Consider the following 12,408-nt stretch of genomic DNA (forward strand, 5'->3'; position numbering starts at 1 on the left):
ACGACGAAAGTAAATAAGCGACAGAATGAACTAAATCGGCGAAGTGGCTCTGAGCACTATGGGACTCAACTGCTGAGGTCATTAGTCCCCTAGAACTTAGAACTAGTTAAACCTAACTAACCTAAGGACATCACAAACATCCATGCCCGAGGCAGGATTCGAACCCGCGACCGTAGCGGTCTTGCGGTTCCAGACTGCAGCGCCTTTAACCGCACGGCCACTTCGGCCGGCTAAATCGGCGAAGTGTGAAAGATAATACAAAAATATTTGTGTATACCGAAGCCGTTACTTCGTAATCCGCATAAAAACATATAGGAAATGGACTGAAGAGTGGGAGACACGACTAAAAAAATTTATTTTTCATAATCATTAATAAAAAGCAGGAGAGAGTGTCAGAACATTTTCGTAAAGCAGCAAAGGGTTCGAGAATAGCGGCGCCCGAATTACGGCCGCAATGGGAGACGTGCGTTACGCAATCCCTTTGCAGCGTCCCCTGCATGCTTCTACGTTGCTTTTACAAATTGTACGGCGTTCGCACGAACTGCTTCTTCAAGAGAATGGGTAATGTGGCTGCATCGCCACGTGGCTTTAACTGAGGAACAACCCCTTTATACGCACTAATGCCACTGTTAATGTGCTCCAAACTCTTTGACCCGAAATGTAATCGTGGGGTTAAACTAAGTAAAAATAAGTTTTTATGAGAGCCAGTATATTAACTAAATAAATGATTATTGAAGCATTTCTACTTATAACCTCATCCGGCACCGCACCATTACCGACTGAAACACCGATAAAGAGACTTCGTCCTTTGAAATGTAAAAGGGGTTATTCTGAAACGATATTATTTTAAAATGGAACTACAATGCTTCACTAAAGTTATTTTCATCCTAAATGTTGTAGAATGGGTGAACGTGTTCATTACTTTCCTCCAACATTTGAGAACTCATCCCACACTGAATGGAAAGCGCTGATAGCAACGATGGACGACTTCTGGCAGACTCGACAACATTTGATTAATCTTTGGCCGTTGAAAGAACTATGTAGGCGAACACACAGCTTAGAATCATGAATAACTCATTGGCCACATTGACCATTGTAGACGATTCACGTACATATTGCAATGTAAACATTTCACTTCAGGATTATCGCAAGTTTTGTACACTGTCGAAGTCGGACGATACACGGGACTCGCCAGCGATCATCGCTGCTCGACTCCAGAAAGCAGTTTGGAAGACGGTCACACGTCGTTCCACGTGGCCCCAGGACATCGCTTCACCACAACCTGCAGTCACCACTTAAACAGAATTTCTGTAATTTGTCACACCTGACACACTCCTACACATTTTAGGCACAGCCTTCTCACCATAATATTTCAAGTAACAGTCCCGATCCGTCCAATCGATACACCACTGCACCCAAATATTCCCTTCGCCCCGCATGTACCACTGAATACATAATACATTTTTCTTTTCCTCTACCGCCCTCCAAAATATCAACCCCTTTAAAGGATCACGTATTTTTAAAGAAATTGAAATGGTTATGAGCTCCGTAACTGACTTGAACGCCATACCCACTAACTTCCAAAACCACTCCCATTTCACTCTCTCCCGCGTACATACTCCTGTTTAGCCCCTCTCTAGAATAAAGCACACGTGAGATCAATATATTGGTGAATCAACAGGCTTCCGTTAATCTTCAATGAGAAAGAACAAGAAGAATCAAAATTCTTCTAAAGGATAAATCCTTGACAATATACAGCTAATAAGAAACATGCACATTTGTAATTTCCAACTATGCGTTGCGTTGACGCAATCTATACACACACTGCCATTCGACTCAGGGTGCAGTGTGTATTTACCTAAGCACTTTACTCATCCTTCATCCTTCATATATTATGAGGACTGCAGTTAACACTCGGCATTCTTTATACGAACCTACGTGTCGTTTATGGGGCTCAGTAGTCTTCAAACGTAGGGTACATAGAGTCCTGTGCTGGCACTCTCACTGAATTTCCCTTTCCACCTTCGTTGCCGGCCGAGGTGGCCGAGCAGTTCTAGGCGCTATAGTCTGGAACCGCGCGACCGCTATGGTTACAGGTTCTAATCCTGCCTCGGGCATGGATGTGTGTGATGTCCTTAGTTCTAGGTTCTAGGGGACTGATGACCTCAGAAGTTAAGTCCCATAGTGCTCAGAGCCATTTGAACCTTCGTTTCCTCACTCTTCCCTTCGCCGTGCGAAGTGGCACGGTGATTAGCAAATGGACTCGCATTTTCGTACTAAGACCGAAGTTTCATAATTAGGTGATAGATACATTATGTGGACACAAATATTTAGTTTGTGAATTTTAATGCTACAGAAAAGACCTTTCTTGCCGTCAACAGTACTCCTCGGTTTAACTGAATGGTCGCTGAATCCTGATCAGTGAATCAGCATTATTAATCTGATTTAATACTGCACTACTGACCAAAATGTTAAATTAAAATTTTTATCAAGGTACGTATTATTATTTCTTAATCATATTATTTAATTGCCTATGACTAAACCTATGCCGCTAATTATACAAGGTGGTCAGAAACAGTCTGAAGAGCTTGTAAGGGTGTTGCAGGGGAGGTTGTGCTGAGAAGTAATTGTTAAAAACATCGGTACGTTGTGCATTTTCCGATTTAATTAGCATCGAATTTATCCAATCAGGGCGTTGCGCGCGGGAATTCAAGCGACCCGCCAGGTATATTTAGTGATAGCGTAGATGACAGCGCACGAGACTGCTCAGCCTTTGCTTCGGGTTCGATCCTTATTACCGTTCCAGGTCCAATTTTTGTATCGCTCTTTAGTTTGGCTTTAGAAAACCAAATGAAGAGCACGTTTGGCACCACCGTCTCTGGTGGGCCGCTTGAATTTGCGCGCGCAGCGGCCTATTTAGCTAACTTCAGTGCTAATTAAACCTAGAACGGCGCAGCTTATCGAATTTTTTTCTTGACCATTATTTCTCAGCACAGACTACTCTGCCACACCCTTACAGACTTTTCAGACTGTTACTGACCACACTATACAAAGCTACATTGCTACGTCAAAAATTAAAGGTACAATATCAAATTAGTATTTTTGTTCTGACAAAAAGAACGTGTTCAGGCTGGCAGTGAATTGAGACGTACAGAACTAAAACACTTATCCTAGATAGTTAATTAATGGAATTAGCAAGAAATATAACGAAAAATTGAATGGAATATTTTAAATGATAGGTATATTTCAGTGACAAAGCTGTAATTCATCTTTTCTTGAACTACGTGCAATGACCACTGTGACAAGTTTACTGTACACACAACTCAGTAAAAGTGTGGCAAATCACCGTTATAAAACAACTGGTATCGTTCTGTTGCTAATTGTTTTACAGGCATTTTAAGTTGACTGTTAACAGCTTTAGAGAAGTAATTATTAATTTTTGCATAAATTCTATAGTTTGCAGCAAAAGAATTCTTGAAGCGTACACTTTGGTCCTACAGCATAAAGTTCGCTACTCCCGTGACAAAATCAAGTGCATTGCTTCTATTGCGTCGTCACAGTTTCCTGTCGACTGCATTCTGATTCAGACTTACTTATTTACGAAAAACTAAAGAAGGGTTAGGCTTCAATGTCCTGTCGTCGTGCAAGTAATTAAAGACGGAGCAGAATGTTGGATTTGGAAACTACGAGAGAGGGATATGATCAAATTGGCAATGAACTGTTCAAAGGAAAAAAATCTCCTCCGTATTTGCCTTGAGCGGTTTAGGGAAAGCATGGAACCTGAATCTGGACGGCCCGACGGGGGTGTCAAGCGCCGTATCACAGCGCCACCTCATTCCTTCTCCCCGATCAGGGATTCACACCATTCGGTAAACCGTTTCAAGTATGTACTTATATGGATATGGTGTCTGTTCTTTCGGGCATTTCTAGAACGAAATTAGAACTAAGTTAATACCTTCAGCTGCTGACGAGAGTTGACATATATATCAACGGGGACTGGTGAAAATGTGTGCCCCGACCGGGACTCAAAGCCGAGATCTCCTGCTTACATGGCAGACGCTCTATCCATCTGAGCCACCGAGGCACAGAGGATAGTGCGACTGCAGGGACTAACCTGCGCACGCCACCCGCGAGACCAACATTCTCACCTTGTATGTCCGCACACTACATTCGTAGTGTCCCACCCCAACACACTCATTACTCGTGGAAGACATTCTTACCAAGCCCCGTAAGAGTTCCGGGAATATGTGTGCATCCGCACAGAAGGAGGTCATGGCCGGTATTGCCAGAACTATATACTTATATGGATATGGTGTCTGTTCTTTCGGATATGTCCGAAATGTGGGTCGCGCGAGAGACGTGCGCGATACAGTCCCTGCAGTCGCACTATCCTCTGTGCCTCGGTGGCTCAGCTGGATAGAGCGTCTGCCATGTAAGCAGGAGATCCCGGGTTCGAGTCCCGGTCGGGGCACACATTTTCACCTATCCCCGTTGATAAATATCAACTCTCGTCAGCAGCTGAAGGTATTAATTTTATTCTAATTCCGTTTCAAGTATGGTTCAGTTTCGTTACTGATGAATTGCCTTCTTCGGGACACGCACAAACGAACAGCTCTACACAGCAGTATGAAAACAAAGTGTACGTCGTAGCCAGATACACTGCAATGAGTTACTAAGCCAGATGGCGCAGTGGTTAAGACACTGGACTCACATTGAGGTGGAGCGGCATTCAGATCCCCGCATTTACATGCTAATTTAGATTTTCCGTGATTTCCGTAAATCATTTAAAATGAATATTTAAACGGTTTCATTTAAAAGACACTACCTATTTCCTTCCCTACACTTTATCTGTCGTGTGTATTTACTCGTCGTCGCCGTGATAAACGCCAATATTCGGTTCGTTTTAAGGATTCCGTATCTCAGTCGGTAAAAACGGAACGCTCATAGGATCGCTTGGTTGTCTGACTGTTAGATCCCCTTTATTCTCAGGAACGCTTAGAGGTATCAAGTTGAAATTTGTGTCACATACAAAGATCTATGGTTCCTTCCCGCTGTCAAAGATTTAAGCTTCTAAGTCAATGCATTCAAAAGATACGGCCGTTTATGTCATATATTTCAACACTCGCAACTTCATTCATCAGAATCTATAGCGCACTTCCTGTTGAATTAAACTCATGAAATTAGACAAGAAACCAGGTTTCACAGTACGAGTAGAGCAAAAATGTCAAAATTGCAATTGTGAATTGTAATTATATCACATGAAAATAAATTCTTTGCCATTCCGTCAGTCCATCTGTCTGTCTGTCCGTCTGTTAACAGTCCCTTTTACCAGGAAGTTGACATTTATGTCAAATACTAAAGTCTACGGTCCCTTAGCGGTGTAAAACATTTAAACTTCTCAGTCAATGCAGTCAGAAGATACGACCACAAACTTCACATACGTTGCCACGCGCAAACTCACTCGTCAAAACCTACGGATGAGCTGTCTACATACATGTTGAGGCTGGTGGCCTAGCCGTAAAGTGCGTGCCTCGAAACTGATAGATTGCAGCCTCGAATCTCCTTGGGACCAAGGATTTTCCAGTCTTCGTTTTAACCTAGCCTTCGCCTCTTAACGTTTTGAGGAGTCGCCGCAAACTACACGTGGTTCGTATTGCACGTTTAACTTTAGGTCTCCTTTCCCCGGTTGTATAACTGGGTTACGTTAGAATACGCGATTCACCCAAGTGGCGTCGAATGGAAAGACTTGCACCAGGCCATTGAGCCACGCGAAATAATTATTGCTATCTATATCCATATACGTTTGTACCCTACTGGCGGAGCGCCAGTCCTACTTACAGTTGTCCAGTTTTTTAAGCGAGTCGGCTTCCTCACTGCTAGGTGCAAATATCCTTAAAGCCCGTTTTCACTCTTTCTTGAGCAGTGTTATTAGGGTATTTTCGCGAAAACCACTGTTCGTCATTGGTAGCTGAAGATACACACACAATAAAGCTACTGCTGACATCCACATTACCATATTACAACATTTAGGGACTAATAGGTGAAATTTATTTTTGTCGTTGTGTTATGGGGATCAGGTAGACCTAGCCCCAATATTTCCATTACCAAATAATTATTGATGTTTTACTTACACTAAAATGGCATGTATATCTAAACGATAAAAATAAAAACGTGTTCTGCGGGGGATTTTGCGAGATGAACAACTGATCACGTCTTCACCAATTTCTCCAGTGAACATTATCGCAACTAAGAGATAAGAGCTTAAGAGCTTTTTTTGAGGGCACGAAGTGAAAAGTATGAAAGTATCTCGGTTACTCGAAGAGTTGATTTGTTTATGGAAACGTTCGTAGCAAAACCAGAGGCCCGTAGTTTCCGGTGAATGCAGCCAGGCGCTGTTGAGGCTTTCTCCCAGCAGGTGAGCACATCGGCATGACACAGCGCGAAGTGTTAGCTTCTGGACTTGAATTCCACGGGCCGTTCCGGGTTTTATTAAACCCCGATATAATGGATTAGTCGCAGCAAACATCCCGGCGACGGTTCACAACACGCTGTATACTAAAGTACGAAGCTAAGTAAAAACTTGTGCAACAGCAATGAGTTTACCACGCAAGAGGAGATTTTCAGTGCGTACGGACGTTCACAGAACTCGACAGTTACGCTGTGCAATCTGAGTTTTTACGCGTTCTGGAGATTTTCAGAATCAGATTGAAGCTATGTTTCTTGACGTCGAAAAATCTTCGATACTTAAAGTTGCAGGAATGCAACCGGATGGCGTCGACACCTTGCCACAATATTTCGGCTGACAACCATACTGCCATCTTCGCGTGAGCGTTTTACACTGGAGTGCCCTGGTACACGCAGCGTGAGTCACATGCGACGAGGGAAGACTCTCTACCGAGTTGCAGCATCTGCGCAAAACCTCCGGATACTCGGAGATACATATAACACGCGCTCTCCAGCCGAACAAGAAGAAGAAAGAAAACAATCCAGAAGAAGAAACCAAACACTTGGCATTCCTCCACTATGCAGAGCCGCCCACAGCCAACATTGTCAGGACGGTGGAGAACCACCGGGTAAAAACTATTTTCAGCTCAACGGTTAACATCACGAATATGTTGCGTCAGTCAGACAACTAGGGCTGCGGGCAGCTGGCGTCTACAACATCAGTTGCGAGTGTGGTATGCAGTACATCGACCAGACGCAGAGCTGAATCTCGTGGCGCCTCTTAGAACGTGTGAGGAGCGTTCGCCTCGGACAAACCGAGAAGTCTGTAGTGGCAAAGCACGGCCTCCACAGTGTTCCTGAACAAAGGTGCTGTGCCGCACCAACGGTTTCTGGGATTCGACCTTCAAAGAAGCTTTGGAAATGAGAGTACACGGCGATCTTACTGGCTTATGTGGCGCTAGCAAAAATACGCCAGAAAGGCTGTGATGCGAAAGCGGTAGAGGCAGAGGGCTGAGGACTCGACGCCAGGACCCATCCCGCCCCACCGTGGCTCCCTCGCCGCCAGCATCAACACATCTTCTGCCATTTGGCCGTCCGTTGGGCCCTGGCCTGGTACAAGTCTTTCGAGTTGACCCCACTTCGGCGACTTGCGTGTCGATGCGGATGAAATGATGACGATAAGGACAACACAACACCCGTCCCTGAGCGGAGAAAAATCTCCGACCCAGCCGGGAATCGAACCCGGACCGTTAGGTATGACATTCCGTCGCGCTGAGCATTTTTTTTGTGCTCTACCAACTTCTTTTTTTACAAACACTAAATGAAATGCATCCTCTGCAAAAACAAAAAATAAATAAAAAATCATTGTAAAACAAATCACAAATGTAAAGGAACAGGGATACAGGGATGTTATTCTTATGTATTTATTTATTTATTTTTCATAAAGATCACTCTGTTAAAAGGAACATGTAGATCATTTCATGGTATAGTATGTGCATTATATATGGAGCGGTGAGAGAAACGTGAGGTTCATTATCAGCTGTCAAATGTGCACACCGACTGCACCCGGCACATCCCAACTGCGTGGGGGGTCGAGGAAGACTGCCTGAAGATAATTGGCAAAGGTTTTCCGATAGTGAGACCATCTATGAACCTCATTGTGGGCTTGCTGCAAGAAATACCAAAAGTCGAGTCGCGACTTGGCAACATCCCCATAGAGGTACGCGATCGTCCAACCTTTGACCCAGATGATCGAGTGTGATTTAGTCGCCGGAAAGTAGTCACTCTCCGGATGTAAGAAGGAAGCAGGTGTAATATGTTGCGGTGTCACACGAAGGTAGCAAGCCATCATCTGTCTTCCTAGGAGCCATACCTCCTCCACCGCGATACAAGTTAAGCGGTGATGGTCGTCATCCACTTGGCGACATTTCGGGCATAGTGGAGTGTCCACTAGTCCAATTGCATGGAGTCGTTGGTTGGTGTTGAACTTGCCACAGGTGACAGAGAACCACAGTGCCCGAACGAAGGTAGGAAGGAATTTTTGGTGCACATGTCTCCAAATCTTCGGCCAATGCAACTCGGGGTGTTTGAGTTCAATGACATTACGACTTATCCGTCGTAGCAGCCAAACATAAAAATCCTTCGCGCATGGTGGTCTCGTGCGCGGAAGCTCGTCTCTGATATAACTAAGTTCCACGATAAATGTTGATATATGCGCAAAATGTGACGTAATGTTGCCCACCGCCACCGGAGGTGTGAGAGACGCTGGAACTAGGAGATCCAGTAGGCGGGATGTAAGGGAATCACGCCCGCTACGCCATTGCTTGTACATCGTGGCTAGAAGGAGCGCCGTCGCTCTGCAGTGAACATTTGTAAGTCCGAGTCCCCCCTTGTCCGTAGGGAGCGTGAGCGTAGCGTATCGCACCTTGAGGGGCGATCCAATCATCACAAAATAGCCTAGTGCTGATTGAAGTTGACGTCCGAGCGTGAGTGGTAGGGGCAGGATCTGCGAAATATGCACCATTCGAGAAACCACGGAAGTATTCAGATATTCGACTCGCTGCAAAGGATCAAGGCGCCGTAGGAGATGTTGTCGGACCATGGTATGTGTTGTCTGTAAAATACGTCGGTAGTTAACTGCCGCAGTATGTTTTACAGATGAGGTAAAGTCTATGCCGAGATAGCGGAATCGTTGCACATAAGGAAACGGACTGATTTCTTCCGGCGTAAGGCCCCTACCAACCGGCGTTGCTGCCGATTTGTTCATGTTCACTGCACTACCCGCCGTCACACTGTGGTCCAACAACAGTTCAAGGACCGTCTTCACCTCTTCCTCAGAACGAACGAGCAGCAGGAGGTCGTCCGCATAGGCACGACATTTGAAGGTGTAGCCCCGTAGTTCCATCCCAGAAAGAGAATTTGTTAGCCTCCCAATTAATGGTTCCAACGCTATCGCGAACAGCAGCATCGAAAGAGGGCAGCCCTGGAGAATGGATCGTCGAATTTGAATGGGCCCTGCTATACGCCCATTAACCTGTACCAAGGATTGTGCGCCCCCATAAATCCTTCTAATGAGACCAGTAAAACGGTCTGGAAATCCCATTTGTTCCAGTACAGCGTACAGATAGTTGTGGCGCACCTTATCAAAAGCACTGTCAAAATCAACCGCCACCATCGCCGCTTTAAGCCGGCACTCCTCCGCTAGCGCTATCACATCACGGCAGTCGGCAGTAGCTGTTTGCACATTCACCGATCCACCCGGTGTCGTCTGTTCTGGAGAGAGAACGCTACGAATTAACATACGACATCGGGACGCTAGCAACCGTGCAAAGATCTTATAGTCGGCATTAAGCAGGGTGATGGGGCGATAATGTGTGACCGTAATTCCTGGCTTCGGTTTATGTACTGGCACCAAGAGGCCTTCCATAAAAGCCGGTGGAATAGGTGCATCGGAATTTAACATCTCGTTGTACATTTCCGTCCATCGCGGTGCCATTTCGTTGCGAAATTCTCGATAAAATTCAGCAGGAAGTCCATCAATGCCTGGGGACCGATTCAACACACCCTTTGCGATCGCATCATGTACTTCCTCACAGCTAATGGCTTCCAGTAAGGTTCCCGCGGCTTCCACCGTCAGTGTACGGGAGACGTACGTGGCTATACGTTCGAGGTCATCGACAGGGGCTGCTTCTTCCCGATAGATGTGTTGGTAATGGTCGACGAATGCAGAGACAATGTCCGCCTGACGCGTCACTCTTCGGTCTTCGCGGGTAATTAATTCCCGTACCAAAACGCGTCGTCGGTGTTTTCGTTCATTCACGACGTGGTGCATGGAAGGAATCTCGTGCATTATCGTATCGTGACATCTGGCGCGCACCATGGTTCCCTGAAGATGTTTCCGAGCTAAAGCCACTAGTTTAGCTTTTATCCTTTTGCGTTCGATCCAGACGTCCTGTCCCGGCGGACCATCGTCCAGGTCGCGCAGTGCTGCAAAATAAAAGTCGGTGGTACGGCGGCGCCATTCTTCCATCTCCCTGCTATATGAGATGAACGTACGGCGAAGCGCCGGTTTAGCACAAGTCAGCCACCAATCAAGCTTCGTCGCATACCTTCCAACCCTTCGCTCGCACATCGTCCATGTCTCAAGGATCCGGTGACGGCATTCAGGATCATGTAGATGTTGAATGTTTAATTTCCACGGGGCCTTACTGTTCCACACCTCTCTACGGGGAGGAAGCACCGTACAGATGTAAGCGCTGTGATCTGAAAATGCCAATGGCCAGCGTTCCGCGTCCTGGACATCATTTGCATGAGCCCGCGAGATATAAATGCGATCTAACCTGCTCGCCGAATGACTTGTCACATAGGTGTATCCCGGTGCATCTCCATGTCGTAATTCCCACGTGTCACTAAGTAAAAGGTCGTTGACAACGATTCGCAACTCCTGGCTGATGTTTGCTTGCGGCCATTGGTCTTTCTGGCTGAGAACACAGTTGAAATCTCCACCAATTATTACACATTCATAACGTCCATGGAAAAGTGGGGAAATGTCTTCTGCATAAAATCGTGCCCTTTCCCGCCGCCGATTGTTTCCCGACGGTGCATAAAGATTGATGATGCGTGTCCCAAACGTCGTGAAAGCCATTCCCCTGGCCGACGGAAGGTAACACACGTTTTCCACTGGGAAGCCATCTCGCACGTAAACTGCCACCCCACTCCCATTGTGATCTCCATTTGACGAATAGGATTGGTAGCCTGCGATGGATGGGAGTGCAGCGATGTGGACTTCCTGCAGCAAAGCAATATCCACATCAGATGCCCAAATCGTTTCCTTCAGTAGGTGTATTTTGGCCGGTGAACGCACGTCATTTATATTTAATGTCGCAATACGGTTCGCATGGCGTAGAATCCCACTCTGTCGATGCGCAACAACATCTCCCTGCATCTGCGCTGGGGGCTGAGTTAGAAGACCTTCTCTCGCCCCTCTCCCTTCACCTTCAGCAATTATTAGGCTGTCTTCGTGAGTGCCGGCTGCCTCTGTATGACGTCCGGCGCCTCCTCAATATCGTCATACCACATCTTTGCAGGCAGTGATATATTCGTGTCCATTGCCACATCATCTGCGTCTGGAGCGCCAACTGGTTGTGCTTCCTCTTCAGCATCACCACGTCCCGGTACCGTCAATGTGACAGACCGCTGCGGGTCTGATCGAACAGTTTCCATTGCCTCATCCTGTTTCGTAGAGGCTGTTGTGTCGTCTTGGTCCACAGGCACATCGTCGTCGGGGCAAGGGGAGTCATCCCTAGGAGATGTCGTGCGACGACGCCGTTTCCTCCTTTTCGGGGAACGTTGTTTGCGTGATCTTCCTTCCGTGTCCTCAGATTGTAAGGAATCACGGCTGCCCGACAGAAAAGCATCCGTAGGAACAGGAAGTGTTTCGAGTCCCATCGTTGTACTCGGCGGGAGTTCGGTCGAAACTGATGTTGTCGTCACAGAGTGCGTTCCAGACGGAACAGCATCCGTAGTGGCTGGAACTGCTTCGTGTACTATCCGTGTGCTTGGTGGGAGTTCGGTCTCATCTGATGTTGTCGCCGTAGATTGTATGCTCGATGGAGCAGCATCCTCTGTCATCCCGACGTCTGCTACAAGGTTTCGGAGAGTGCCATCTTGATCTTCCACCGGGGCTGAGTCCTTTCGGTCATCAGCGGACGCAGTGAGGGCCTTGGCATAGGTGATCGGTAGTACTGTTATCGCTGGCGACGGCCCCCGCACATCTGAAGGCAGTTGCGTAATCCGCCGTTGGATACAGTTCGACCTGAGGTGTCCCTCCTGGCCACAGCCAGAACATGTACGTGGTTGACCATCGTAAATCACCACCGCCCGACAACCACCAATTGTCAGATAGGACGGTACATGTTTCTGAAGATCAATAGTGATCTGTCGCACTCCGTTAAGAACGGGGAA

At 46.6% G+C, this 12,408-nt stretch overlaps 1 protein-coding gene and 1 non-coding gene across 3 annotated transcripts in view; both read left to right on the plus strand.

The window, feature by feature from the left end:
• LOC126248829 (zinc finger protein rotund-like) overlaps window positions 1–12,408 on the plus strand; it is a 910,415-nt gene that overhangs the window by 348,791 nt on the left and 549,216 nt on the right. The gene's annotated exons all lie outside the window — the stretch shown is intronic.
• Window positions 4,398–4,471, plus strand: Trnat-ugu (transfer RNA threonine (anticodon UGU)). The gene has a single exon. It is a non-coding gene; the product is annotated as a tRNA-Thr (tRNA).

The sequence above is a fragment of the Schistocerca nitens genome, chromosome 3 (genome assembly GCF_023898315.1).
Source record: "Schistocerca nitens isolate TAMUIC-IGC-003100 chromosome 3, iqSchNite1.1, whole genome shotgun sequence".
Classification (NCBI taxonomy): Eukaryota; Metazoa; Arthropoda; class Insecta; order Orthoptera; family Acrididae; genus Schistocerca; species Schistocerca nitens.